The sequence below is a fragment of the Hyperolius riggenbachi genome, chromosome 3 (genome assembly GCF_040937935.1).
Source record: "Hyperolius riggenbachi isolate aHypRig1 chromosome 3, aHypRig1.pri, whole genome shotgun sequence".
Classification (NCBI taxonomy): domain Eukaryota; kingdom Metazoa; phylum Chordata; class Amphibia; order Anura; family Hyperoliidae; genus Hyperolius; species Hyperolius riggenbachi.
The window spans coordinates 164,791,883-164,819,013 of NC_090648.1; the positions used below are offsets into that span (position 1 = coordinate 164,791,883).

A 27,131-nucleotide genomic window follows, 5' to 3' on the forward strand; every position below is an offset into this window, starting at 1 on the left:
GATATAAACTTGCGTTTATTGGAAAAGTTGCAAACACGACATGTTTCGGGGTCACCCCCTTCCTCAAGTGTAGGGGGTGACCCCAAAACATGTCGTGTTTGCAACTTTTCCAATAAACGCAAGTTTATATCGCCAGTGGAGTGCTGACCTCGATCCTTTGTCATTGTGAACATATTGGTGGAGTGGTGAGCCACTGAGTGTCTGAGCACCGGCGGACCAGGTGTGTGAAGCCTGGGTGGGTGAGGACCCCGGCATCCTGGCTGTCCATACTTGCACCTGCATAGTGTGGCTGTACTTGTACACGAACAGGAATGCGGCCCAGGAATATATCCAACAAGGTCATAGAATGTGTTCCGAGGGTCCCAGTGCTGGATCGGTGGGGTGAAGGAGGATGTGGAAGCCTCTGGATAGTCCTGAGGTAAGTATTCATTTTATTTTCACTTCAGGTGAATGAAATCAGGCCTGTTCTAAAATTACAACAGAAACATTAAAGCTAAACGTTATATACCTTATAGGTAACTCCAAGTGAGAAGGATATAAAGGCTGCCATAATATTTTAACCACCCTGGCGTTCTATTAAGATCGCCAGGGTGGCTGCGCAGCAGTTTTTTTTATTTTTATTAATCAAGTAGCTAGCCTAGCGCTAGCTACATGATTCCCCCCTCCCTGCTGCATCCCTCCCACCTTTCCAAATCGCCGCCGGCAATCAAACCCACCAGGAAATCCCATTCTGAACGGGATTTCCTTTAGGGCTTCCCTTGATCGCGATGACGTAATCGATATCATCGACGTCACAGGGAGTCCCAATCCACCCCTCAGCACTGCCTGGCACTGAATGGCCCGGCTGCGCAGGGGTCCCGTGGGGGGGGGGGCCTGTTACACGTTGGGTAGCGGCGGCGATCGCGTACAACACGCAACCATTTTTTTTTTAAAAGAAATTGTGCAAATCGGCCCAGTCGGGCCGGAGCAGTGCACAGCGGCGGTCATGGATGAGCTGAGCTCGTCCATACCGCCAGGAAGGTTAAAGGGAACCTAAAGTGAGGCTTTCACATGTATTTCCTTTTAAGCAATGCCAGTTGCCTGGCTATACTGCTGAACTCTTTGGCTGCAATAGTGTCTGAATAACACACCTGAAACAAAGCATGCAGCTAATCCAGTCAGACTTCAGTTAGAGCGCCTGATCTTCATGCTTGTTCAGGGTCTATGGCTAAAAGTAATAAAGGCAGAGGATCAGCAGGACAGCCAGGCAATATGCATTGATTAAAAGGAAATAAATATGGCAGCCTCTATATCTCCTTGCATTAGGTTCCCTTTAAACAATTCCAGTTGCCTGGAAGCCCTGCTGGTCCTAAGCCTTTAATACTTTTAGCCATAGACCCTCTACCGGTAGTTTAGGGGATCCAGCAGTAAACCTCATAGGAAAAATCCACTAACATGATTGGCTGGACAGCACCCTCTCAAATTTTTATGCCTGGTAGAAACTATACAATATCCCGTCAGACAGATGGGTCTAATCGATTATTTCTGACAGGTCCAATCTGATTTCGTCATTTTTCTGATCGACATTGTTTAGACAAGATCAGAAAAACTATCGGAAATCAGATCGGACCTGTCGGAAATAATCGATTTGACCAGTCTATCTGATGGGAGATTGCATAGCGTGTACCCAGGCATTCGGTTTCAGATAGGCTGTAGTAAAAATACACCCACACTATTCGGCCAATCACAAAGCTTTGTGCTCTAGAGGGTACTGTGATTGGAGAACTGTTCCCTATGAGGTTTCCTGCTGGATCCCCTTAACTAGACTGGTGCCGCAAAACTGCCAGGTAGTTGGTATTGTTTAAAAGGAAATAAATATGGCAGCCATCACATACCCCTTGCTTCAGACTCCTTTTAACCACTTGAGGACTACAGTCTTTCTAACCCTTAAGGACCAGGCACTTTTTTTCCACTCAGACCACTGCAGCTTTCACGGTTTATTGCTCGCTCATACAACCTACCACCTAAATGAATTTTGGCTCCTTTTCTTGTCACTAATAAAGCTTTCTTTTGGTGCTATTTGATTGCTCCTGCGATTTTTACTTTTTATTATATTCATCAAAAAAGACATGAATTTTGGCAAAAAAATGATTTTTTTAACTTTCTGTGCTGACAATTTTCAAATTAAGTAAAATTTCTGTATACATGCAGCGCGAAAAATGTGGACAAACATGTTTTTGATAAAAAAAAACCCATTCAGTGTATATTTATTGGTTTGGGTAAAAGTTATAGCGTTTACAAACTATGGTGCAAAAAGTGAATTTTCCCATTTTCAAGCATCTCTGACTTTTCTGACCCCCTGTCATGTTTCATGAGGGGCTAGAATTCCAGGACAGTATAAATACCCCCCAAATGACCCCATTTTGGAAAGAAGACATCCCAAAGTATTCACTGAGAGGCATAGTGAGTTCATAGAAGATATTATTTTTTGTCACAAGTAAGCGGAAAATGACACTTTGTGACAAAAAAAAGAAAAAAAAAAAGAATCCATTTCTTCTAACTTGCGACAAAAAAAAATGAAATCTGCCACGGACTCACCATGCCCCTCTCTGAATACCTTGAAGTGTCTACTTTCCAAAATGGGGTCATTTGTGGGGTGTGTTTACTGTCCTCGCATTTTGGGGGGTGCTAATTTGTAAGCACCCCTGTAAAGCCTAAAAGTGCTCATTGGACTTTGGGCCCCTTAGCGCAGTTAGGCTGCAAAAAAGTGCCACACATGTGGTATTGCCGTACTCAAGAGAAGTAGTAGAATGTGTTTTGGGGTGTATTTTTACACATACCCATGCTGGGTGGGAGAAATATCTCTGTAAATGACAATTTTTTCATTTTTTTTACACACAATTGTCCATTTACAGAGTTATTTCTCCCACCCAGCATGGGTATGTGTAAAAATACACCCCAAAACACATTGTACTACTTCTCCCGAGTACGGCGATACCACGTGTGGCACTTTTTTGCACCCTAACTGCGCTAAAGGGCCCAAAGTCCAATGAGTACCTTTAGGATTTCACAAGTCATTTTGCGGAATTTGATTTCCAGACTACTCCTCACGGTTTAGGGCCCCTAAAATGCCAGGGCAGTATAGGAACCCCACAAATGACCCCATTCTAGAAAGAAGACACCCAAAGGTATTCCGTTAGGAGTATGGTGAGTTCATAGAAGATTTTATTTTTTGTCAAAAGTTAGCGGAAAATTGATTTTTATTGTTTTTTTCACAAAGTGTCATTTTCCACTAACTTGTGACAAAAAATAAAATCTTCTATGAACTCACCATACTCCTAACGGAATACCTTGAGGTGTCTTCTTTCTAAAATGGGGTCATTTGTGGGGTTCCTATACTGCCCTGGCATTTTAGGGGCCCTAAACCGTGAGGAGTAGTCTGGAAATCAAATTCCGCAAAATGACCTGTGAAATCCTAAAGGTACTCATTGGACTTTGGGCCCTTTAGCGCAGTTAGGGTGCAAAAAAGTGCCACACATGTGGTATCGCCGTACTCGGGAGAAGTAGTACAATGTGTTTTGGGGTGTATTTTTACACATACCCATGCTGGGTGGGAGAAATAACTCTGTAAATGGACAATTGTGTGTAAAAAAATCAAAAGATTGTCATTTACAGAGGTATTTCTCCCACCCAGCATGGGTATGTGTAAAAATACACCCCAAAACACATTGTACTACTTCTCCCGAGTATGGCAATACCACATGTGTGGCACTTTTTTGCACCCTAACTGCGCTAAAGGGCCCAAAGTCCAATGAGTACCTTTAGGATTTCACAGGTCATTTTGCGAAATTTGATTTCCAGACTACTCCTCACGGTTTAGGGCCCCTAAAATGCCAGTTCAGTATAGGAACCCCACAAATGACCCCATTTTAGAAAGAAGACACCCCAAGGTATTCCGTTAGGAGTATGGTGAGTTCATAGAAGATTTTATTTTTTGTCACAAGTTAGTGGAAAATGACACTTTGTGAAAAAAACAATAAAAATCAATTTTCCGCTAACTTTTGACAAAAAATAAAATCTTCTATGAACTCACCATACTCCTAACGGAATACCTTTGGGTGTCTTCTTTCTAGAATGGGGTCATTTGTGGGGTTACTATACTGCCCTGGCATTTTAGGGGCCCTAAACCGTGAGGAGTAGTCTTGAAACCAAATGTCGCAAAATGACCTGTGAAATCCTAAAGGTACTCATTGGACTTTGGGCCCCTTAGCGTACTTAGGGTGTAAAAAAGTGCCACACATGTGGTACCGCCGTACTCAGGAGAAGTAGTATAATGTGTTTTGGGGTGTATTTTTACACATACCCATGCTAAGTGGGAGAAATATCTCTGTAAATGACAATTGTTTGATTTGTTTTACACACAATTGACCATTTACATAGAAATTTCTCCCACCCAGCATGGGTATGTGTAAAAATACACCCCAAAACACATTATACTACTTTTCCTGAGTACGGCGGTACCACGTGTGACACTTTTTTGCAGCCTAGGTGCGCTAAGGGGCCCAACGTCCTATTCACGGGTCATTTTGAGGCATTTGTTTTCTAGACTACTCCTCGCGGTTTAGGGCCCCTAAAATGCCAGGGCAGTATAGGAACCCCACAAGTGACCCCATTTTAGAAAGAAGACACCCCAAGGTATTCCGTTAGGTGTATGGCGAGTTCATAGAAGATTTTATTTTTTGTCACAAGTTAGTGAAAAATGACACTTTGTGAAAAAAAACCAATAAAAAATCAATTACCGCTAACTTTTGACAAAAAATAAAATCTTCTATGAACTCGTCATACACCTAACAGAATACCTTGGGGTGTCTTTTTTTCTAAAATGGGGTCACTTGTGGGGTTCCTATACCGCCCTGGCATTTTACGGGCCCAAAACCGTGAGTAGTCTGGAAACCAAATGTCTCAAAATGACTGTTCAGGGGTATAAGCATCTGCAAATTTTGATGACAGGTGGTCTATGAGGGGGCGAATTTTGTGGAACCGGTCATAAGCAGGGTGGCCTTTTAGATGACAGGTTGTATTGGGCCTGATCTGATGGATAGGAGTGCTAGGGGGGTGACAGGAGGTGATTGATGGGTGTCTCAGGGGGTGGTTAGAGGGGAAAATAGATGCAAACAATGCACTGGGGAGGTGATCGGAAGGGGGTCTGAGGGGGATCTGAGGGTTTGGCCGAGTGATCAGGAGCCCACACGGGGCAAATTAGGGCCTGATCTGATGGGTAGGTGTGCTAGGGGGTGACAGGAGGTGATTGATGGGTGTCTCAAGGTGTGATTAGAGGGGGGAATAGATGCAAGCAATGCACTGGCGAGGTGATCAGGGCTGGGGTCTGAGGGCATTCTGAGGGTGTGGGCGGGTGATTGAGTGCCCTAGGGGCAGATAGGGGTCTAATCTGATAGGTAGCAGTGACAGGGGGTGATTGATGGGTAATTAGTGGGTGTTTAGGGTAGAGAACAGATGTGAACACTGCACTTGGGAGGTGATCGGACGTCGGATCTGCGGGCGATCTATTGGTGTGGGTGGGTGTTCAGTTTGCCCGCAAGGGGCAGGTTAGGGGCTGATTGATGGGTGGCAGTGACAGGGGGTGATTGATGGGTGGCAGTGACAGGGGGTGATTGACAGGTGATTGACAGGTGATCAGTGGGTTATTACAGGGAAGGACAGATGTAAATAATGCCCTGGCGAATTGATAAGGGGGGGTCTGAGGGCAATCTGAGCGTGTAGGCGGGTGATTGGGTGCCCGCAAGGGGCAGATTAGGGTCTGATCTGATGGGTAACAGTGACAGGTGGTGATAGGGGGTGATTGATGGGTGATTGATGGGTAATTAGTGAGTGTTTAGAGGAGAGAATAGATGGAAACACTGCGCTTGGGTGGTGATCTGATGTCAGATCTGCGGGCGATCTATTGGTGTGGGTGGGTGATCAGTTTGCCCGCAAGGGGCAGGTTAGGGGCTGATTGTTGGGTGGCAGTGACAGGGGGTGATTGATGGGTGATAGGTGATTGGCAGGTGATTGACAGGTGATCAGTGGGTTATTACATGGAAGGACAGATGTAATTAATGCACTGGTGAATTGATAAGGGGGGGGGGGGGGGTCTGAGGGCAATCTGAGCGTGTGGGCGGGTGATTGGGTGCCCGCAAGGGGCAGCTTAGGGTCTGATCTGATAGGTAACAGTGACAGGTGGTGATAGGGGGTGATTGATGGGTAATTAGTGGGTGTTTAGAGAAGATAACAGATGTAAACAATACATTTGGGAGGTAATCTGACGGCGGGTTTGCGGGCGATCTAATGGTGTGGGTGGGAGATCAGATTGCCCGCAAGGGGCAGGTTAGGGGCTGATTGATGGGTGGCAGTGACAGGGGGTGATTGATGGGTGATAGGTGATTGGCAGGTGATTGACAGGTGATCAGTGGGTTATTACAGGGAAGAACAGATGTAATTAATGCACTGGCGAATTGATAAGGGGGGGTCAGAGGGCAATCTGAGCGTGTTGGCGGGTGATTGGGTGCCCGCAAGGGGCAGATTAGGGTCTGATCTGATAGGTAAAAGTGACAGGTGGTGATAGGGGGTGATTGATGGGTGATTGATGGGTAATTAGTGGGTGTTTAGAGGAGAGAATAGATGTAAACAATGGATTTGGGAGGTGATCTGATGTCGGATCTGCGGGCGATCTATTGGTGTGGGTGGGTGATCAGATTGCCTGCAAGGGGCAGGTTAGGGGCTGATTGTTGGGTGGCAGTGACAGGGGGTGATTGATGGGTGATTGATGGGTGATTGATGGGTGATTGACGGGTGATCAGGGAAGATAGATGCATACAGTACACAGGGGGGGGGGGGGGTCTGGGGAGAATCTGAGGGGTGGGGGGGTGATCAGGAGGGGGCAGGGGGGGATATAAAAAAAAAAAAAATAGCGTTGACAGATAGTGACAGGGAGTGATTGATGGGTTATTAGGGGGGTGATTGGGTGCAAACAGGGGTCTGGGGGGTGGGCAGGGGGGGGTCTGAGGGGTGCTGTGGGCGATCAGTGGGCGGGGGGGGGCAGATCAGTGTGTTTGGGTGCAGACTAGGGTGGCTGCAGCCTGCCCTGGTGGTCCCTCGGACACTGGGACCACCAGGGCAGGAGGCAGCCTGTATAATACACTTTGTATACATTACAAAGTGTATTATACACTTTGTATGCGGCGATTGCGGGGTTAACATCCCGCCGGCGCTTCCGTATGGCCGGCGGGATGTTACGGCGGGTGGGCGGAGCCAGTTGCCGGGGGAAGCGCGCGTCATCAATGACGCGATCGCTCCCCCGGCATGCCTAAAGGACGCGCCGCCTGAAGGCGTATTGCGGTCCTTTAGGCATCCACTTTGCCGCCGCCCATGGGCTGTGGGCGGTCGGCAAGTGGTTAAGCCATATTTTCTATAGTTTTACAGTAAGCACCATGGCAAAGGTGTAGAGGACCTAGCCTTTTTGTTTTCCCCGCATTGTGTAAATAATTCCAGATAGTCTCTTTAGGCCAGTGGTTCCCAACCTTTTTTGAAGTTCTGACACATCATGCCAAACACTCAGATCTCCATGACACATCACACATTCCCCCCTCCACCCCCAAATAACAAGAGCCTCCAGACCCAGTATTGGTAGGTAGCCAGGTATAGGTAGCCAGATGTAGGTGCCCCCATTATAGGCAGCCAGTCATAGGTGCCCCCCCAGTATCGGTAACCAGGTGTAGGTGCCCACAGTATCGGTAGCCAGGCGTAGCTGCCCTCATGATAGCTAGGAGTAGGTGCACTCAGCATAGGTAGCGAGGTGTAAGTGCTCTCAGTATACAGTGGCTTGCAAAAGTATTCGGCCCCCTTGAAGTTTTCCACATTTTGTCACATTACTGCCACAAACATGAATCAATTTTATTGGTCTTTCACGTCAAAGACCAATACAAAGTGGTGTACACGTGAGAAGTGGAACGAAAATCATACAGGATTCCAAACATTTTTTACAAATCAATAACTGCAAAGTGAGCAGTGTTCTCCCCAGGCTCTTTTAGCCGGGTGCTCCACCCGGCTAGATTTGGTGACCACCCGGCTGTCATCAGCTCACCTTCTCACCTCCTCCTATGCTGTAAGCAGAGTTGCCCTGCATTTTCATCTCGATCCACCCGGCTACTATTCCATGCCACCCGGCTGGAAAAAAATTCTGGGGAGAACACTGGTGAGGTTTGCGTAATCATTCAGCCCCCTTTGGTCTGAGTGCAGTCAGTTGCCCATAGACATTGCCTGATGAGTGCTAATGACTAAATAGAGTGAACCTGTGTGTAATCTAATGTCAGTACAAATACAGATGCTCTGTGACTGCCTCAGAGGTTGTCTAAGAGAATCTTGGGAGCAACAACACCATGAAGTCCAAAGAACACCCCAGACAGGTCAGGGATAAAGTTATTGAGAAATTTAAAGCAGGCTTAGGCTACAAAAAGATTTCCAAAGCCTTGAACATCCCACGGAGCACTGTTCAAGCGATCATTCAGAAATGGAAGGAGTATGCCACAACTGTAAACCCACCAAGACAAGGCCATCCACCTAAACTCACAGGCCGAACAAGGAGAGCGCTAATCAGAAATGCAGTCAAGAGGCCCATGGTGATTCTGGACAAACTGCAGAGCTCTACAGCTCAGGTGGGGGAATCTGTTCATAGGACAACTATTAGTCGTGCACTGCACAAAGTTGGCTCTTATGGAAGAGTGTTTAAATACCGGTCTTCAAGTGATATCACATCTGAATATCTTTCTGCTGCACGCATAAACTACCCTGCGTGCGCAGATGTATCAGATGTTTGTGGGCCTTAAATTCAGATTACTAAATCTGCAAAAGAACCTCCAACAAAAAAGTTAACCCAGGCCTCACTATGTCACATATCAAAAACTTTATTGAAAAATTCACAGCAATCACAACCTGTATCGAAAGATTCAAATAAAACACTTAGAACTTGAGGGTTAACCCGGCAATCCCTGCGTCCCACGCACGCTTCACATACATCCATTCATGCCATACATCCAATGAGAAAACAGTTACATATATTCATGATCGACCACAGACCACATGATCGACCACATGATCGACCAAATGTTCAAAAAATTCAAAAAAAGTTTTCCCGGCATCAGCAAGGCAGTCCAAAGCCTATACAGGTTGTGATTGCTGTGAATTTTTCAATAAAGTTTTTGATATGTGACATAGTGAGGCCGGGTTAACTTTTTTGTTGGAGGTTCTCTTATGGAAGAGTGACGAGAAGAAAGCCATTGTTAACACAGCAAACATGTGGAAGAAGGTTCTCTGGTCGGATGAGATCAAAATGGAACTTTTTGGCCAAAATGCAAAGCGCTGTGTGTGGTAGAAAACTAACACTGCACGTCACTCAGAACACACCATCCCCACTGTCAAATATGGTGGTGGCAGCATCATGCACTGGGGTAGTTCTCTTCAGCAGGGACAGGGAAGCTGGTCAAAGTTGATAGGAAGATGGATGGAGCCAAATACAGGGCAATCTTGGAAGAAAACCTGTTGGAGTCTGCGAAAGACTTGAGACTGGGGCGGAGGTTCACCTTCCAGCAGGACAACGACCCTAAACATAACGCCAGGGCAACAATGGAATGGTTTAAAACAAAACATATCCATGTGTTAGAATGGCCCAGTCAAAGTCCAGATCTAAATCCTATCGAGAATCTGTGGCAAGATCTGAAAACTGCTGTTCACAAACACTGTCCATCTAATCTGACTGAGCTGGAGCTGTTTTGCAAAGAAGAATGGGCAAGGATTTCAGTCTCTAGATGTGCAAAGCTGGTCGAGACATACCCTTAAAGACTGGCAGCTGTAATTGCAGCAAAAGGTGGTTCTACAAAGTATTGACTCAGGGGGCTGAATAATTACGCACACCCCACTTTGCAGTTATTGATTTGTAAAGAATGTTTGGAATAATGTATAATTTTCGTTCCACTTCTCACGTGTACACCACTTTGTATTGGTCTTTCACGTGGAATTCCAATAAAATCAATTCAGGTTTGTGGCAGTAATATGACAAAATGTAGAAAACTTCAAGGGGGCCAAATACTTTTGCAAGCCACTGTAGGTAACCTCAGGATAGATAGCTAGGAATAGGTGCTCCCAGTAGCATGTGCTGACGGCAGGTCACTCACCAGCTCTATGCGCTCCAGCACTGTCTCCCTCCCCTCTCCATGTTCTTATAACCCAGCTCTAAATAGACGGAGTGAAGGCAGAACTCAGAAGGGACAGAGTAGGGGGATCCACAAGAGCCCATGTGAAAGAAGCACTAGATACTTCAAACCTGTGTGGAAAAAAAAAAGTATTCGATGATCCAGAGGCTTCACCGATTAACATGCACACCACCAATGAAGGCTGTGACCCCAGCCAGGAGCCACCCAGGGAGGCAAAGGACGAGTGGCCTGAAGTGAGCCCCAGGTAAGTATGGTACCTGAGACACTTCTTGCCCAGGTAACTATGGTACCTGAGACACTTCACAGTTTCTAGGAGTGGCCAGGCGGGTGTCCGCCCTGGACAGCGTGAAGGAGGGGGGGTGGGAGACAAAGCCACACAGTCTCAGTGGCGGGGAAGGGGGGCAAAGTTTCAGATGTTTAATAATTTACAATTCAATGGTGTTAGTCTACTTTAGGGCGGAGCAGTGCTTTTCAGCGCTGCTAGCTTTGGGCGCAGCCAGCGCCGCCATAGACTGTAATGGGAATCAGTCTATAGCGGCGCTCAGTGAGGAAGGTCGGCTCCGTCAGAAGACGGAGCCGAAGTTGTTTAAAAAACACAATAATTCGGCCTCCAGCAATCGCTGGAAGCTGAATTATTTCATTCCCCCACTATCCATGTCGGCCTGGAGGGGGAATAGTAATTAAAACGCCCCGGACTTGTGCAGAAGCAGGACCAGCCATTTAACAGCTGGATCCTGCGCCCAAGTCTACCAGCGCCGTATTCAAATGTACGCACTTTAGGGCACACAGCAAGAAACCTCAAGTCACTATCCCTGGCACCCAGCCATCTCTGCATCACTAAAACAGAGGTTTCTACAAGCTTGGTCCTCTATTGCAGTGTTTCTCAACATTTTATTGGTATGTACCCCTTTTAAAAGCTTGTACTCGCCAAGTACCCCCTAGCATGGTAAACCTTATCACAAGTACCCCTTGACAAATAAATAAACGTAGTACATAATAATTGGTTCTAAACTATTTCCAAGCATTTACTGTTGCTTTTAATTAGCTAAAATACTAATTTGGTGTTTATGTAAGATTTATTTTCTAAAACTCTAAATTTGTTATACTTTGTTAAGTATATCAAGCATGAGTACCCCCTGGAACCATCAGAAGTACCCCTTGGGGTACGCATACCGCATGTTGAGAACCTAGGCTCTATTGGAACCAGAATGAAAGCTGCTTTCTACAGCATGGCAGATAGTGACTTTTATTTGGTGGTGCAATTTGTACTTCCTGGTTCAGCAATTACACGAGTGAGAATCAGCGGAACACACAGGAACAGTCACGCGAACACACCTTGTCAAGCCTCTGCCGCGCGTGATCCCAGCTGCTCCTGTCACGTGCAGCACACAGGCCGGCGGAGGAGCGCGAGGACACTGACACCTCGGGCGGGACTACTCCGTCACTCGTGGACTGGACGGGACACCGGCAACTCTTCAGACACCCCGCATGCGCAGTAACATAAAACCAACCAACGGCTGGCCAACACTGCTTTAGGCATGCTCAGCTCAGTGTCACATGATCCTAAGGCAGTGCGAGTGAGAGGTGATCACGTGAACTGGAATGGCAACTCGTTGCTGCGCATGTGTAGGAAGTAAAGCGAAGTCTCAAGTGTTTGTGTTTACTCCTGTCGTGCTGGAGCTGTAGGATTTCTCCCTTTCCTGCTCAGAAAGCAATGCCTCCGTACACCCAGTTTCCCATATTTTGTATTTCCCGTGTATTCCCATACAACCTGCATTTAATTCATGATTCTAAATGTGAAATTGGGCAGCTTTCATAAGATTATTGTTATTGCGTTTCATGTTAATCGCACATCTAAAATATGTAAATGGTATCACATTGTGCTTTTTTCCCCTATTTTTCTTTGTTTTAAAATTTCCTGTGAGGTTTGCTTTCTTTAAAAAAAAAATCATTGCAAGTCAATGGGAACACAGAAAAGATTTTGTGCAAAAAAAATTGCACATGAATTTGAAGTTAATTAGATACATTTTCATGTAAATTAATTTCTTTGCTATGTATGGAAAAAGCACAGGGACAACTCGCATACAAATGCTCACAATAAATTCAAAACAGCAATGTTCCTAGGAAAAATAAAAAAATGCAAAGCGCAGATTCGTTAATGTGGTAAATCGCATGTGGTATTTGCAAAGAAGAGTCTATTTTCACTCTGTTTCCAAATTGTAAATCCTACCCGAATCACTATAGCTATGCAATGCACAGCTATAAGGATTTGGATTTGTGCTACTGTAAACTGCAATGTGCTGTCCGAATTGCACCAGCATGCGATTTGGGCGGCATACATATTGATAGAATTGATAATTTCCCTGCTCAAATTGCATGGGCAGAAAAGCTGCAGATTCCACAGTAGTGGGTACAGACACCTATGAGCAGAGTCTGGCGCCCAAACAGTGGCAGTACAGCATGAGTCACGGCTGGAAATTATGTTCTCACGGCATGGCCCTTTTAACTCACAGGGGCTGTGTGGTCCCTTGCTGCTGGCTGCTGTCCTCCCCAGAGCCGGGACAAGGTCCTCCAGCACCCAAGGTTGAGACAACAAAGTGCGCCCCTCCATCCCTCCCACACTAATTGCCATTAGACTAAGAGGCACCCTAGGGCCCCCAACACATTAATCTCTAGTTATCTGGCTTGCAGTCACTGCCATGTATCCCCTTTTCTTATTTCTTTCTGCTTCAAACACAATAGGGGAATGATAGCTGAGTGAGTTGTGCGCCCCCTCCAACAGTGTGCGTTGAGGCTGGTTCCTCTCGGCCGGGCCCTGGTCCTCCCTCTCTTTCAACCTCACTACCTGCATGCTACTAAAATCTGCTTATCACTGCCTGCCAACCACTATGATCTGCCTATCACTACCTGCTGGCCGCTAGAATTTAACAATTACTAGCTGCCTGCTACTGCAATCTACCTATCATTACCTGCCTGCTTCTGCAATCTACCTATCGCTATCTGCTCACCACTACAATCTACCTATAACCAGAATCTTCATATCACTACTTGTCTGGCAACAGAATCTAACCATCATTACCAGCTGGTAACTAGAATTTAACAATAACAAATTGCCTGCCAGGGTTGTAGCAATAGCCATTGCAGCTATAGCAACTGCTATGAGGCCCTGGAGAAGAGGGGGCCCAGGATGTACTTGATGTGTTCTCTATTAACTTGTCTTTGTTTCGCCACCCTCTGACTTTGTCTCTTAGCACAGAGGGGCCCAGGAGAACATAATGAATAGATTTGTATGCTTTTTATTGTAAGAATTTTAGAGTACAGATTCTCTTTAAGAGTGCCTTCTGAGGGCCCCATGAAAATTTTGCTTTGGGGCCCCATCATTTCAAGTTACACACCTGCTGCCTGCTACTAAAATCCACTTATCACTTACCTGCCTGCTACTAAAAACCTTATCACTATCTGCCTGCTACTGTGATCTACTTTACTCTGGATAATCTACCCTTCACTATCTGCGGACCACTACAATCTGCCTATCACTACCTGCGGACCACTACAATCTGCCTATCACTACCTGCAGGCCACTACAATCTACCTGTCACTACCTGCGGGTCGCTACAATCTGTCTATCACTACCTGCAGGCCACTACAATCTACCTGTTACTACCTGCTGGCCACTACAAACTACCTATCACTATCTGCTGGCCACAACAATCTACCTGTCACTACCTGCTGGCTACTACAATCTTCCTGTCACTACCTGTTGGCTACTACAATCTAACCGTCACTACCTGCTGGCCACTACAATCTACCTATCACTAGCTTCTGGCCACTACAATCTACCTATCACTATCTGATGGCCACTAAAATCTACCTGTCACTACCTGCTGGCCACTACAATCTACCTATCACTACCTGTTGGCTACTACAATCTACCTGTCACTACCTGCAGGCGGCTACAATCTACCTATTCCAAGAGATTCCAGGAGACAGGCAATTACTCTAGGAGAGCTGGGCAGGACCATAGAAGAGCTTTAACCCATCAGCAGGACTGATATCTGCTCCTTTGGCCAAGGAGGAACATGATGAACACTGCCAGAGCCAGGGGCGTAGCAATTTCTATAGCAACCATAGCGTTGCTATGGGGCCCCTACGTCGCAGGGGGCCCGCAGCAGGATTCCCCGCTAGGTGCTGGAGAGGTCGCAGCATGAGGGGAGAGCTTGGTGGCACATCGGGGGGGAGGGGGGAAGGGCCCCCCCCTCCCTCACCTCGGGCTCCCCCCTCTGCGCTCTCCCCTCCAGCATTGAACAAAGATTGTATGCAGGCGGGGCAGCGGCGGCAGATACATAACTTCCGTGCGCTCCAAGGATGCATCTCTCTCTAGCTTCTGACGTGACTTCCGGTATAAACAGGAAGTCGCGTCAGAGGCTAGAGAGAGATGCATCGGTGGAGCGCATGGTAGGTATGTATCTGCCGCCGCTGCCCCGCCGCCTCCGCCTGCATACAATCTTTGTTTAATGCTAGAGGGGAGAGCGCAGAGGGGAGAGCCCGAGGTGAGGGAGGGGGGGGGCCCTTCCCCCCTCCCCACCGATGTGCCACCAAGCTCTCCCCTCATGCTGCGACCCCTCCAGCCCTCAAAACGACCCTGAGCGCGCCCAGGGGGAGGGAGAGGGGCGGCCTAACCTGGGGGGTGCCGCCTGTCACTCACTACCTAGCCTGGGGGGCGCCTGTCACTCAGAACCTAACCTGGGGGGCGCCTGTCACTCACTACTTAACTGGGGGGCGCCTGTCACTCACAACCTAACCTGGGGGGCGCCTGTCACTCACTACTTAACTGGGGGGCACCTGTCACTCACTACTTAACTGGGGGGCGCCTGTCACTCACAACCTAACCTGGGGGGCGCCTGTCACTCACTACTTAACTGGGGGGTGCCTGTCACTCACAACCTAACCTGGGGGTCCCTGTCACTCACAACCTAACCTGGGGGTCCCTGTCACTCACAACCTAACCTGGAGGTCCCTTGCACTCACAACCTAACCTGGGGGGCGCCTGTCACTCACAACCTAACCTGGGGGTCCCTGTCGCTCACAGCTTAACCTGGAGGTCCCTGTCAGTCACTACCTAACTGGGGGTCCCTGTCACTCACAACCTAACCTGGGGGGTCCCTGTAGCTCACAACCTAACCTGGGGGTCCCCATCACAACCTAACCTGGGGGTCCCTGTCACTCACTACCTAACTGGGGATCCCTGTCACTCACTACCTAATACAATTGTAGCAAAGGAGAGCAGACAGATATCCGGGCACCAGCCAGCACAAGTAATGCATAAACTCCTTTATTCCTTCCCCAAGATCCCTGACAGAAATTTGCAAGGCCTAACAGCCGTTTCACAGATAAATCTGCTTCTTCAGAGGCAACAAATATGCATAATGTGACAGAAAACATCATTTATACATTTAGAGATACGTGTGAATAGGCTTACCGCACTTCAACACGCCCCACCGCCGAGCGCGCGCCCTGTGCAGAGCGCGCTGCCCCGAGCCGCTGATTCTTCCCTCTTCCCCTTCCCCCCCCCCTCTTCCCCTTCTCTTTCTCTTTTTTGTCCCCCTCGATTCCTTCCTGGGTTCTCCCTTGTCCTACCTTTGACCCTTTAATGTCTACCTCCTAGGCAGTGAAGTAGTAATGTTTTTGGAACATTGGTTCTGCCTTGCCGCTGATGTGGGCTTCTTTAAGTGGGGGGCTGGATTCAGAAGCCCCTGAGGGTGGTTGCCATTAGGGGTTCCCTTTGGCCGTCTCCCGAACCCACACTGGAGTATTGTCCCTGTCTGGGGAACAGTGGTCTGGAGGTACTCCTTAATAATAGTAAATTGGGTCCTCTCCCGAATTGCTAGCCTTTCTACTAATAATTTTCTTGATTACTTTTTCTAACTAAGGTTTCTTCATCCCCTCAGGTTTTATGTTTATATAATGTGCTTACAATAGTAGTTGGTTTCGCTATAATGATTTTAATGCTCTCTTGCTTTTTGTTTACTTTTTAGGCACGCCGCGCTTCAGGACTGGTCGCCTAGACAACTAGACGCCAGCCCATACTCTTCACCGATACCGCTGCGCAGGATTGAAGGAGGGGAGGTGAAGGACGAGTCATCTGACCCCCTGTGAACCAATTAGGTTCCTTGTACTGGACGCTCCCGAAAGGGAGGCGTCAGGGACCCTTGTGGACCAATCAGGCATGGCCTGTTTGACGCTCCCGAAAGGGTGACGTCACAACTGGCCTGCGAATCAGCGGCTCGGGGCGGCGCGCTCTGCACAGGGCGCGCGCTCGGCGGTGGGGCGTGTTGAAGTGCGGTAAGCCTATTCACACGTATCTCTAAATGTATAAATTATGTTTTCTGTCACATTATGCATATTTGTTGCCTCTGAAGAAGCAGATTTATCTGTGAAACGGCTGTTAGGCTTTGCAAATTTCTGTCAGGGATCTTGGGGAAGGAATAAAGGAGTTTATGCATTACTTGTGCTGGCTGGTGCCCGGATATCTGTCTGCTCTCCTTTGCTACAATTGTATCTGGTTGTTCCGGAGGCACGGCCTATAACCCCTGCTACCCCCTTGGGGCTGCCATCCAGAGCATCTAGTGCCACCCTACGAGTTTTTCTTCCTTTTTGCTCACTCACTACCTAACTGGGGGTCCCTGTCACTCACTACCTAACTGGGGGTCCCTGTCGCTCACAACCTAACCTGGTGGTCCCTGTCACTCACTACCTAACCTGGGGCTCCTGTCACTTCCTAACCTGGGGGGCGCCTGTCACTCACTACCTAACCTGGGGGTCCCTGTCACTCACTACCTAACCTGGGGGTCCCTGTCACTTACTACCTAACCTGGGGGTCCATCACTACCTAACTGGGGGTCCCTGTCACTCACTACCTAAACTGGGGGCTCCTGCCACTACATACACTTGGGGTCCCTGTCACTACCTGAACTGGGGGGTCCCTGTCACTATCTGAACTGGAGGTCACTTGTCACTACTTACACTGGGGGTCACCTGTCACTACTTACACTGGGGGGCTCCTGTCACTGCCTGAACTGGGGGGGGGGCTCCTGTCACTACCTAAACTTGGGGACTCCTGGTGCTACCTTAACTAGGGGGCATCTGTCACTACCTAAACTATCCAGGCCAGCCAGCCCAGCATCACCACCAGCCAACCAGCCCAGAATCACAGTAAAAAAGGCCACAGCATCACCACCAGTCAGGCCAGCATTTACTTCAACCAGCCAAGCACAGCCCAGCATCACCGCCAGCCAACCCAGCCACAGCATCACCGCCAACCCAGCCACAGCATCGGTCACAGCATCACCGCCAGCCAACCCGGCCACAGCATCACCGCCAGCCAGGCCACAGCATCACTGCCAGGCCTTTCAACCCACACATCATCCTCAATCCAGCCAAAAACAGTATTGCCAGGCACAGCAGCCAGTACAGGAGAATTCAGAAGCCAGGTGAGAGGTGTCTACCATAGGGGGCATTCTGCCTATTTATGTGAAATGCTGTCTATTTATGTGCCTCATGACTGCTGAATTTGTTTTGTTGGGGGCCTCATGATTGCTGAATTTGTCTTGTTGGGGGCCTCATGATTGCTGAATTTGTTTTGTTGGGGGCCTCATGATTGCTGAATTTGTCTTGTTGGGGGCCTCATGATTGCTGAATTTGTCTTGTTGGGGGCTTCACGATTGCTGATTTTGTCATGTTGGGGGCCTAATGTTTGCTGAATTTGTCTTGATAGGGCCTCATGATTGCTGAATTTGTCTTGTTGGGGGTCACATGATCGCTAACTGCGAGACTATGGGAAAAGCTGAATCATCATCATATGAGACAATAGCAATAAACCTACTTTTTTAGCTTTTTAAAACAGAAAATAAAACTAGGAGGTTGTAAAAAATAAATGTATTTTTCAGGAGTAGGATGGATGAAATTGTTTATCTTCACAGTTTATTTTCAACTTGGATTTTCCATAATGTTCATGTATGAGTTAAAACGTTTGTACAGTATTTAGTTTAAATTGCTGTTGCCACAAGGAGGCCCAGTGATTTCTAGTTACGCCCCTGACTACTACCTAAACTGGGGACACCTATAGACCTGGCTACTTATACTGTACTTAGAGGGGTGTGGGAATGTTGGGGTGGAGGGTCCTGGAGGAATGTTTGGGTGGGAGGTCCGAGGTCCATGGGGTTGGAAGGTCGTGGGGGGGGGGCATAAAACATTTTTGCTATGGGGCCCAGTCATTTCTAGCTACGCCCCTGGCCAGAGCCCTGCAAAACGAGCACTAGCAGGCTAATGGCATAGTTGACTCTGATCCAATAATCAGAAACTGATGTCATGAGGACTAAGAGCCCAACATCTTCTAGTGGACCTTGTGTTTTTGGTCAGTAACTGATGGTTTTGGAAAGCACATCCATAGCGGGACACACAGACTTCTACAGGCTAGACAGCGGACCTATAGTCAGACCCAATGCTGGTGCAGTGGGTCCTGGGTTCCTCCTGGTTCATGATAATGCATGGCCTCATGGCAAGAGTATACCAGATACTGTACAGAATTCTGCACTAACGGGAATCCAATATCTTCTCGATGTGATGATCCGTTTAGCTGGCGGCACAGGCAGACAGCTGTTTGTCCATTCCTCTAGTCTGTGGGCTGCAGGTCTCTGGAGCAGAGACCTGTCTTTCCATTGCAAGTTTCTGGTCTGTTCTCTTGCTGGGGAATTTGCATACATTCGTTATGCAAATCCCCTACCTACCTTCTTTGATGACTGGCACTATAAGAGCTTTATATTTCCCAGAAGGCTTTGCTGGTCATTTCCCTTCCATGGTCTGTTCCTGATGGACACTGCTGGAGTGTCAGCCATTGCTATCTAGTATAGTTAATTCCTGGGGGTTGCTTTAGGCTCCCCTTCTAGCCCAGTCAGGTTGTATTATCTGTATTGCCTGTTCTGTCTTGTCTTGCCTGTAGCCATTGTACTGTCCCTATGGTGGTCGACAGGAAATGGTTCTGATCTCTGTTCTTGGAGTATAGCTGGTGCAGCGGTTGCTACCAGCTATCTCTTCTGTTCTGTCTCCTGGGATCGCGCTAGCTACTTTTCGCTAGCGCTGGGGATCCTTCTGTTCTGTCTCCTGGGATCGCGCTAGCCACTTTTCGCTAGCGCTGGGGATCCTTCTGTTCTGTCTTCTGGGATCGCGCTGGCCACTTTTCGCTAGCGCTGTGGATCCTATCTCTCGCTTGTCCCTGTCTTCGTGTGTCTGTCTTGTCTGCTACGCTTGCTGGAGGCTCGGTGAGGTAACCGTTAAGCAAGCGCTCGCGTCCTCTGTTTCATGTTTGTCTGTTAATGGTTAGTTAGGCGTTCTTGTCTCTATTGTGCTTAACACGTGGAGACCGCGCATAACCGCGTGCACTGTTGCGAATGAGTGCGGTGTTCACGGTTAGCTAGCGTTTGTTATTTTCCGTATCTCCTCATTGTATTATTTGCTGTGCCTTTGCTAACCTCGTATTCTGTCCTGTTCTGCCTTGTGTCACGTCTGGCGATCGCACCTCTCGCGATCGTGTTCCTATTTCATACCTGCTGTTGTGTGTGCGCGGTCGCGGGGTGGCGACTGGATTGGCGCACACACATACAACCTGTCCCTTTGCTCAATCTCATTCGCAATCGCCTCTCTTGCGATTGCGTTCTGCGCTTCGTACAATTCCTGTCTGGCACTTGTGGAGGTACAGAGGATTGGTTCCTCTGCACTCCCCAGCGCCATCTGCCGACAGGAATTTCCCTCTACAGGTGCGTAGCACCTTTTGCTGGGTGCCTGCAAATATACGCTTGTGGAGGATTTCCGCCGTGTCAGCGCACGCGTTGTGCGCTGATCACGGAGAAAGTTCCACAATCGTTACACTCGATCTCCTACTCAGGTTGATTGTCAACCATCACAGGGGGGGGGGGGAGGAATCCACGTGCACCGCAGGCTTCAACAGAGAGACACGGAATGATCTCACACCTCTCATGCTGGCTGGGAGATCAATCGCATAAGTGACATCATTAATCTTTCTGGATACCGGGTATGGGCCTACGAATCTGGGTCCTAACTTAGGTGACGGTTGTTTTAACGCTAAATGCCGAGTAGATACCCACACCATGTCCCCTGGGGAAAACTTCCACTCTACAGACCGTCTTTTATCCACCTGTTTTTTATGAGTCTGGAAGGCTTTCCCCAAATTCCTCTTAACCATTCCCCAAATCTCCTTCAATGCCCTTTGCCAGTCCTCCAGGGCCGGAAATGGGGTAGATGCTACAGGTAATGGAGCAAACTTGGGAGATTTTCCCGAAACAACCTGAAAAGGGGAAAATCCTGAAGAGGAACTCTTCGGATTGTTATGTGCAAATTCTGCGAACGGTAAAAATTTTACCCAATCAGACTGTGCCTCTGCCACATAACATCTGAGAAACTGTTCAAGGGACTGGTTAACTCTTTCGGTCTGACCATTGGTCTGTGGGTGGTAGCCTGATTAAAATGAAAGGTCCATTCCCAATTGATGGCAAAAGGCTTTCCAAAATTTTGACACAAACTGGACTCCCCGATCTGACACCACATTCTCCGGAATGCCATGCAGCCGGAAAACGTGCTGAATGAAGAGATCAGCTAACTCCTGGGCCGAGGGGAGTCCTTTCAGAGGGACAAAATGAGCCATCTTACTGAACCTATCAACTATCACCCAAATAACCTTCTTGCCCTCAGACCTGGGGAGTTCTCCTACAAAGTCTATTGACAAATGAGTCCAGGGTTCATTTGGCACTGGTAGGGGTTGTACTGTACCCACTGGCGCCTGACGAGAGGGCTTACTTCTTGCACAAACTGAGCACTCTCTTACAAACTCCTTACAATCCATTGCCAGTGTAGGCCACCAAGCGTATCTGGCCAGTAAATCCTGGGTTCGAGCAGCCCCAGGATACTCCGCATTCTTATGAGAATGAAACAATTGTAAGAGTTGCAGGCGGAAAGGGAGTGGTACGAACATGACCCCCTCAGGCTTCCCTTCTGGAATATCCTGTTGGTAAGGGCCCAGAGTAGCCGTCCAGTCCTCGCAGGTCTCAGTAGCTGCCAAGACTACTTTCTGAGGTAGGATGGTCTCAGGGGTTGAAGGTTGAACTGTCTCAGGCTCAAAACGCCTAGATAGAGCGTCCGCTTTGACGTTCTTACTACCTGGTGTATACGTTATGACCAGGGCTGTGGAGTCGGAGTCGTGGAGTCGGAGTCGTGGAGTCGGGCAATTTTGGGTGCCTGGAGTCGGAGTCGGGAAAAAATGCACCGACTCCGACTCCGACTCCTAATGAATTTGTAACTGTAATTAAAATAGAAGATATGATAAAATGTTCTATTTCTCAGATAATAGTCATTAAAAGTAATGTATATATACAGTATAAATACAGTAATAGCTGTGCTTAGTCCACAAAAATGAAATAAACCAATCAAAATTAGTTACTTGTGCTGCTTCAATAAAGCAGTCCCCGTATTTTTAAGGTCAGATATACATATCTGATTGTGACTGTATATATGATGTGTACACAGGAATCTCTTATATATACTAAATAACATCTATGCTGTAAGAATAAAGCCTGATGTGTAGCCGTGTCACTAATAGAGATGGTCAATGAGGTGGAAATAATTCTGCATTGATGCTGATTTATGCAAATGTATGCACCCCCTTTGCTGATGAAATCAAATAATTTGATATGTTATTAAAATTTGGTTTGGTGACTACAAATTAAAGGGTAACTGAGACGGATGAAAAGTAAAGTTTTATACATACCTGGCTCTTCCTCCAGCCCCCTTCAGGCTAATCAGTCCCTCGCTGTCCTCCACCACCCGGATCTTCTGCTATGAGTCCTGGTAATTCAGCCAGTCAGCGCTGTCCAGCCGCATGCCGCTCCCACAGCCAGGAACATTCTGCACCTGCGCAATAGTGCTGCACAGGTGTAGTATGCTCCTGGCGGCGGAGTGTGTGCATGCGCACTACGCCTGACTGGCTCAAGTACCTGGACTCATAGCAGAAGATCCAGGTGGTGGAGGAGGACAACGAGGGACTGATTATCCTGAAGGCGGCTGGAGGAAGCCCCAGGTATGTATAAAACTTTAATTTAATCTGTCTCAGGTTTACTTTGTTACACAGTAGTACTATACTCTACATATGCACTCCCCACAGAGCTGCAGGGAATCCACTGAGAATGTTGTGCACATTGAACACAGAGGTGTTGTCTGTTTACAATCTCCTTCTTCCCCTGCAGAGTACCTGCACATCATTCTTACATGTACCCACACTTACATTGCCTAGGGCCTGATAGATGTTCTTTGTTCCTGTTTGTACCTTTTACAAGTACTCTTACCAAGGACTAGTTTTAGTCTAAAAGGAATAAATATAGTAGTCTACATATCCTTCTCACTTCAGTTGTCTTGTAAAATTCCTAAGCGTTGGCAGTTAAGAGACGAATTTCATGTTACATACTTTTAATCAACAAAATTGTAATATGCAAATTAGAGGAGTCGGAGTCGTGGAGTCGGAGTCGGAGTCGGTGGAATCCTAAACTGAGGAGTCGGAGTCGGTGGATTTTTGGACCGACTCCACAGCCCTGGTTATGACAAATCTGAATCTTGAAAAGAATAAGGACCAACGGGCCTGTCGAGGACTAAGTCTTTTGGCCCCTTCTATGTACTCCAAGTTCTTATGATCCGTATAGACTGTGATAGTATGCTCTGCCCCTTCTAGCCAATGTCGCCATTCTTCAAAGGCTAACTTAATGGCCAAAAGCTCTCGGTTGCCAATATCGTAGTACCTCTCAGCAGGAGAGAACCTACGGGAAAAGAAGGCACATGGGTGAAGTTTGCCTTGCAAACCGGAGCGTGAGACAGTACAGCCCTAACCCCAACCTCTGAGGCATCAACTTCAACTATGAAGGGGAAGGTGACATCCACATGTCTCAAAATGGGAGCAGAACAGAACAGTTTTTGCATTGTGGCAAAGGCAGAAGGTGCCTCTGCTGACCAGTGATAAGTGTCAGCCCCTTTCTTGGTCAGACTGGTGAGGTGTGACACTACTGAAAAGAACCCCTTCATGAATTTCCTGTAGTAATTGGCAAAACCCAAAAATCTTTGGAGTGCCTTCAATTGCACAGGTTGTGGCCACTCCAAAACAGCAGAGACTTTTTCTGGATCCATGGAGAGACCAGACGTAGATATAATATATCCCAAAAAAGGAACTGAAGTGACCACGAAGAGGAACTTTTCTAATTTGGCGTATAGTGAGTTCTGTCTTAATTTCTTTAGAACAAACTTGACATGTTTACGATGTTCCGTTAGATTAGGAGAGAAAATCAGTATGTCGTCTCGATACACTAGCACGAATTTCCCTAGGACCTCCCTGAAAACCTCATTGATCAACTCCTGGAAGACGGCAGGGGCATTACACAACCCGAAGGGCATAACCAGATACTCGTAGTGCCCGTCGGGCGTATTGAACGCCGTCTTCCATTCGTCACCATCTCTAATCCGTACCAGGTTGTATGCACCTCGTAAGTCCAATTTGGAGAAAATACTGGCATTGGACACCTGAGCGAACAAATCGTCAATCAAAGGCAATGGGTAACGATTTTTTACTGTAATTTTATTTAACCCTCGGTAGTCAATGCAGGGTCGGAGGCCACCGTCTTTCTTCTGTACGAAAAAGAAACCTGCCCCAGCTGGAGACCGGGAAGGGCGGATGAAACCCTTGGCCAAGTTCTCTTTAATGTACTCCTGCATTGCTACTTTCTCAGGTCCTGACAGATTATAAAGGTGACCCCTAGGAGGCATACAACCAGATCTTAAATCAATGGGACATTCGAAGCTACAGTGAGGCGGGAGTTTATCTGCAGATTTGGGACAGAATACATCAGCGAATTCCGCATACTGTACTGGCACTCCTTTAACCTGAATCTTGGTAGCACAAACAGTTACTTTCTCCAAACAATGATGATGACAATGGGCTGACCAGCTCTTTAGCTGACCTGAAGCCCAGTCAATCTGAGGGGAGTGAAGTTGCAACCAAGGCATACCAAGGATAATAGTGGAGGTTGCCATTTGCAGGACGAGGAATTGTAAACTTTCTTTATGTAACACCCCTACATTACACACCAAAAAGGGGGTCTGAGAAAGAGGTTGTTTACTCTGTAATGGAGAGTCATCTACTGCAGTGACGAGAATCTGCCGGTCTAGTGGGAGTAATGGAATGCCCAATCTTTTTGCAAACTCATAGTCAATAAAGTTGGCTGCAGAGCCAGAGTCTACAAAGGCTTCTGTGGAAACGGTCTGACCTTCCCATGTAATGGAGCAGGGAAGGAGCAGACGGTTATGGTTTAGAGGTAAAGACTGCTCGCCTAGGGTATTACCTCTGACTACACCTAGGCGGCAGCGTTTCCCGACTTCTCAGGACAATTCTGAACCATGTGACCCTCCTCAGCACAGTATAAACAGAGTCTTTCTGATTTCCTGCGATTCTTTTCCACCCGCGTCAATGTGGAGTGTCCGATTTGCATCGGCTCAGACGGAGGTGATGAGGGTGGAGAGGAGGCGTAGGAGACATATCTTACAGCATTTCCACCCCGGGTCTGTTTTTGATAGCGTAAGCGGCGATCTACCCTTACTGCTCAAGCAATTGCCTCGTCTATGGACTTGGGCTCAGGATGTCCTAACATCAAATCTGAAACTGCATCAGATAAACCTGACAGAAAACAGTCCAATAGTGCATATGTTCCCCATCTAGCTGATACAGCCCACTTCCTGAATTCTGCTGCATAAACCTCTACCGGATCCCGACCATGCCGCAGGGTCTTTAGCTTCCATTCAGTGGTGGAAGCAATATCCGGATCATCATATAAGATGGTCATGGCCTTAAAAAATTCCTGAACTGACGATAACGCCTCATGTTCTGCATGAAGACTATATGCCCATGTTTGTGAATCCCCTGATAAAAGGGTCTTGATGAACGTAACTCTCTGAGGCTCAGTTCCTGACAGGGTAGGCCTCAACTCAAAATATGATAGCACTCGATTTCTGAAATTCTGAAAGTCAGATCTATGTCCAGAAAACTTTTCAGGTATGGACATGCAAAGGTCCGTGACTGGAGGGGATCGCACTGTATTTCTAGTCAATTGAAGTTCCTGAACAACCCCAGACAGTTGTGTAATCTGGGTTTGTTGGTTGATAATCAACCCGGAAAGACTGTTTACCACGGTGGTCAGGACTTCAACATGACTACGCAGTGCGTCCATAATGTTTGGTCTGCTGTTCTGTAACGATTGGTGTCAGCAACACAGATTTTTCTGATTACTGGTGATCTGCAGTATCACCAATAATACAGATGCTATACCTGATTATGTGGTGATCTGCAGAATCACCAATAATACTAGTATAGCTAGACACAGGACAACTTATGTGGTATTGTGTTTGGTGCAACAGTAATGGATAAGCAATCTCCCGAGGAGCGGGAGATACAGACACTATTGCAGCCAAGGATCCCCTGAGAGGCAGGGGGTTCAGACTGCACTACAGCCAGTGGACACCTGTGAAGCAGGGACCACTGACAGTGTTAGAGAATATGATCACCTGAAGAGCAGATGACCAAGACTAGGTGATAGTCTAGAATCCCCTGAGGAGCAGGGAATTCAGGTAGTACTGCAGCCAGTGGACACCTGGGGAGCAGGGACCATTGACTGGGCTGCAAAGGTGGTCACTGGTGGAAAGAGTGAGTAAGACTGTACTGCAGCCAAGGATTCCATGAGGAGCAGGGAATCCGACTGTACTGCAGCCAGTGGACCCCTGAGGGGCAGGGACCACTGACTGTGCTGCAAGATGATCTCCTGAGGAGCAGGTGATCAGAAAACACTGCTTGCAGCTAACAGACACCTGAAGAGCAAGTATCACAGACAGTGCAGCAAGGCTGATCACCTAAGGGTTAGGTGACAGCCAGAAAGGTCAGACAAGCAAGGTCAGCAACACACGGACAGACAAGGTACAGAGGGAGAAGACTGATTCGGTATCAAGGTACAGGCAGTGTCGGCAACGGTTATCAGATAGGCAGAAGTACCGAATCAGTAAGCAAGAGAGTGATCAGGAAAGCGAGAGATCATAACAGATAAACAGTAATAATATAACAGTCCTAGTCTAGGTGTGAAGTCCTTGGTTTCAACACCTGGGAACTAGTCTATCAGATGAACAGTAGCAATATCCTAGTCTAGGTGTGAAGTCCTTGGTTTCAACACCTGGGAACTAGTCTATAGAATGGTACACAAGTCTAATAATGCAATAGTGCTAAAAGCTATAACGGAATCTGACTAAGTGTGAATTCCCAGCGACGGTTGGTTCTAACACACTGTAAGATCTGACTAGGGTCTGAGTGCTCACACGTAAGCATTCGCAACAGCAGACAACTTGCAACTGAGAGGCAAGTCCTATAAGTACCCAGAGCGCTCCACAGCGCCGCGTTAGTCACTCAGCCAATCCGGAGCATAGCTCGAGTCAGCTGACCTGGTTGATCAGCTGACTCCCCTTCTACTAGCATAAAGGTCCTGTCGCCTGGCGCACGCGCGTGTAGCTCTTAATCTGTGTGCACTAGAAGGACCAGGCGAGCCAGCAGCATGTAGATGCGCGGCAGAAACCGCTGGCTGGAACGCGCCCTGCCGCTTGCCCATACGGCAGCATCTCCGCTATTCATTACAGGTAGCATGTATTATTTTAAAGCTATAATGGCCAAAAACTGAGAAATAATGCCTTTTTTCCATTTTTTTCTTAATATTCCTGTGAAAATGAATTTAGAAAAAAATAATTCTG

The 27,131-nt window shown here is 47.5% G+C and overlaps 1 protein-coding gene and 1 long non-coding RNA gene across 6 annotated transcripts in view; one reads left to right on the plus strand and one right to left on the minus strand.

Moving 5' to 3' along the window:
• Positions 1–11,792, minus strand: part of DET1 (DET1 partner of COP1 E3 ubiquitin ligase) — a 45,492-nt gene extending 33,700 nt beyond the window's left edge. For 2 of the 3 annotated variants that reach the window (XM_068275179.1, XM_068275176.1), the window contains exon 1: positions 11,580–11,791. The gene's annotated coding sequence lies outside the window, so the exon portion shown is untranslated. Of the gene's footprint in view, positions 1–10,205; positions 10,355–11,579 lie in introns of all 3 variants that reach the window. The other variant, XM_068275178.1, reaches the window with a different exon arrangement.
• LOC137563117 (uncharacterized) overlaps positions 11,584–27,131 on the plus strand; it is a 90,331-nt gene continuing 74,783 nt past the window's right edge. The window contains exons 1-2 of one of the 3 annotated variants that reach the window (XR_011030261.1): positions 11,584–11,870; positions 16,280–16,586. This is a non-coding gene — a long non-coding RNA (uncharacterized lncRNA). Of the gene's footprint in view, positions 11,871–11,894; positions 11,967–16,279; positions 16,587–27,131 lie in introns of those variants that run through there. The other 2 variants (XR_011030260.1, XR_011030262.1) reach the window with 2 other exon arrangements.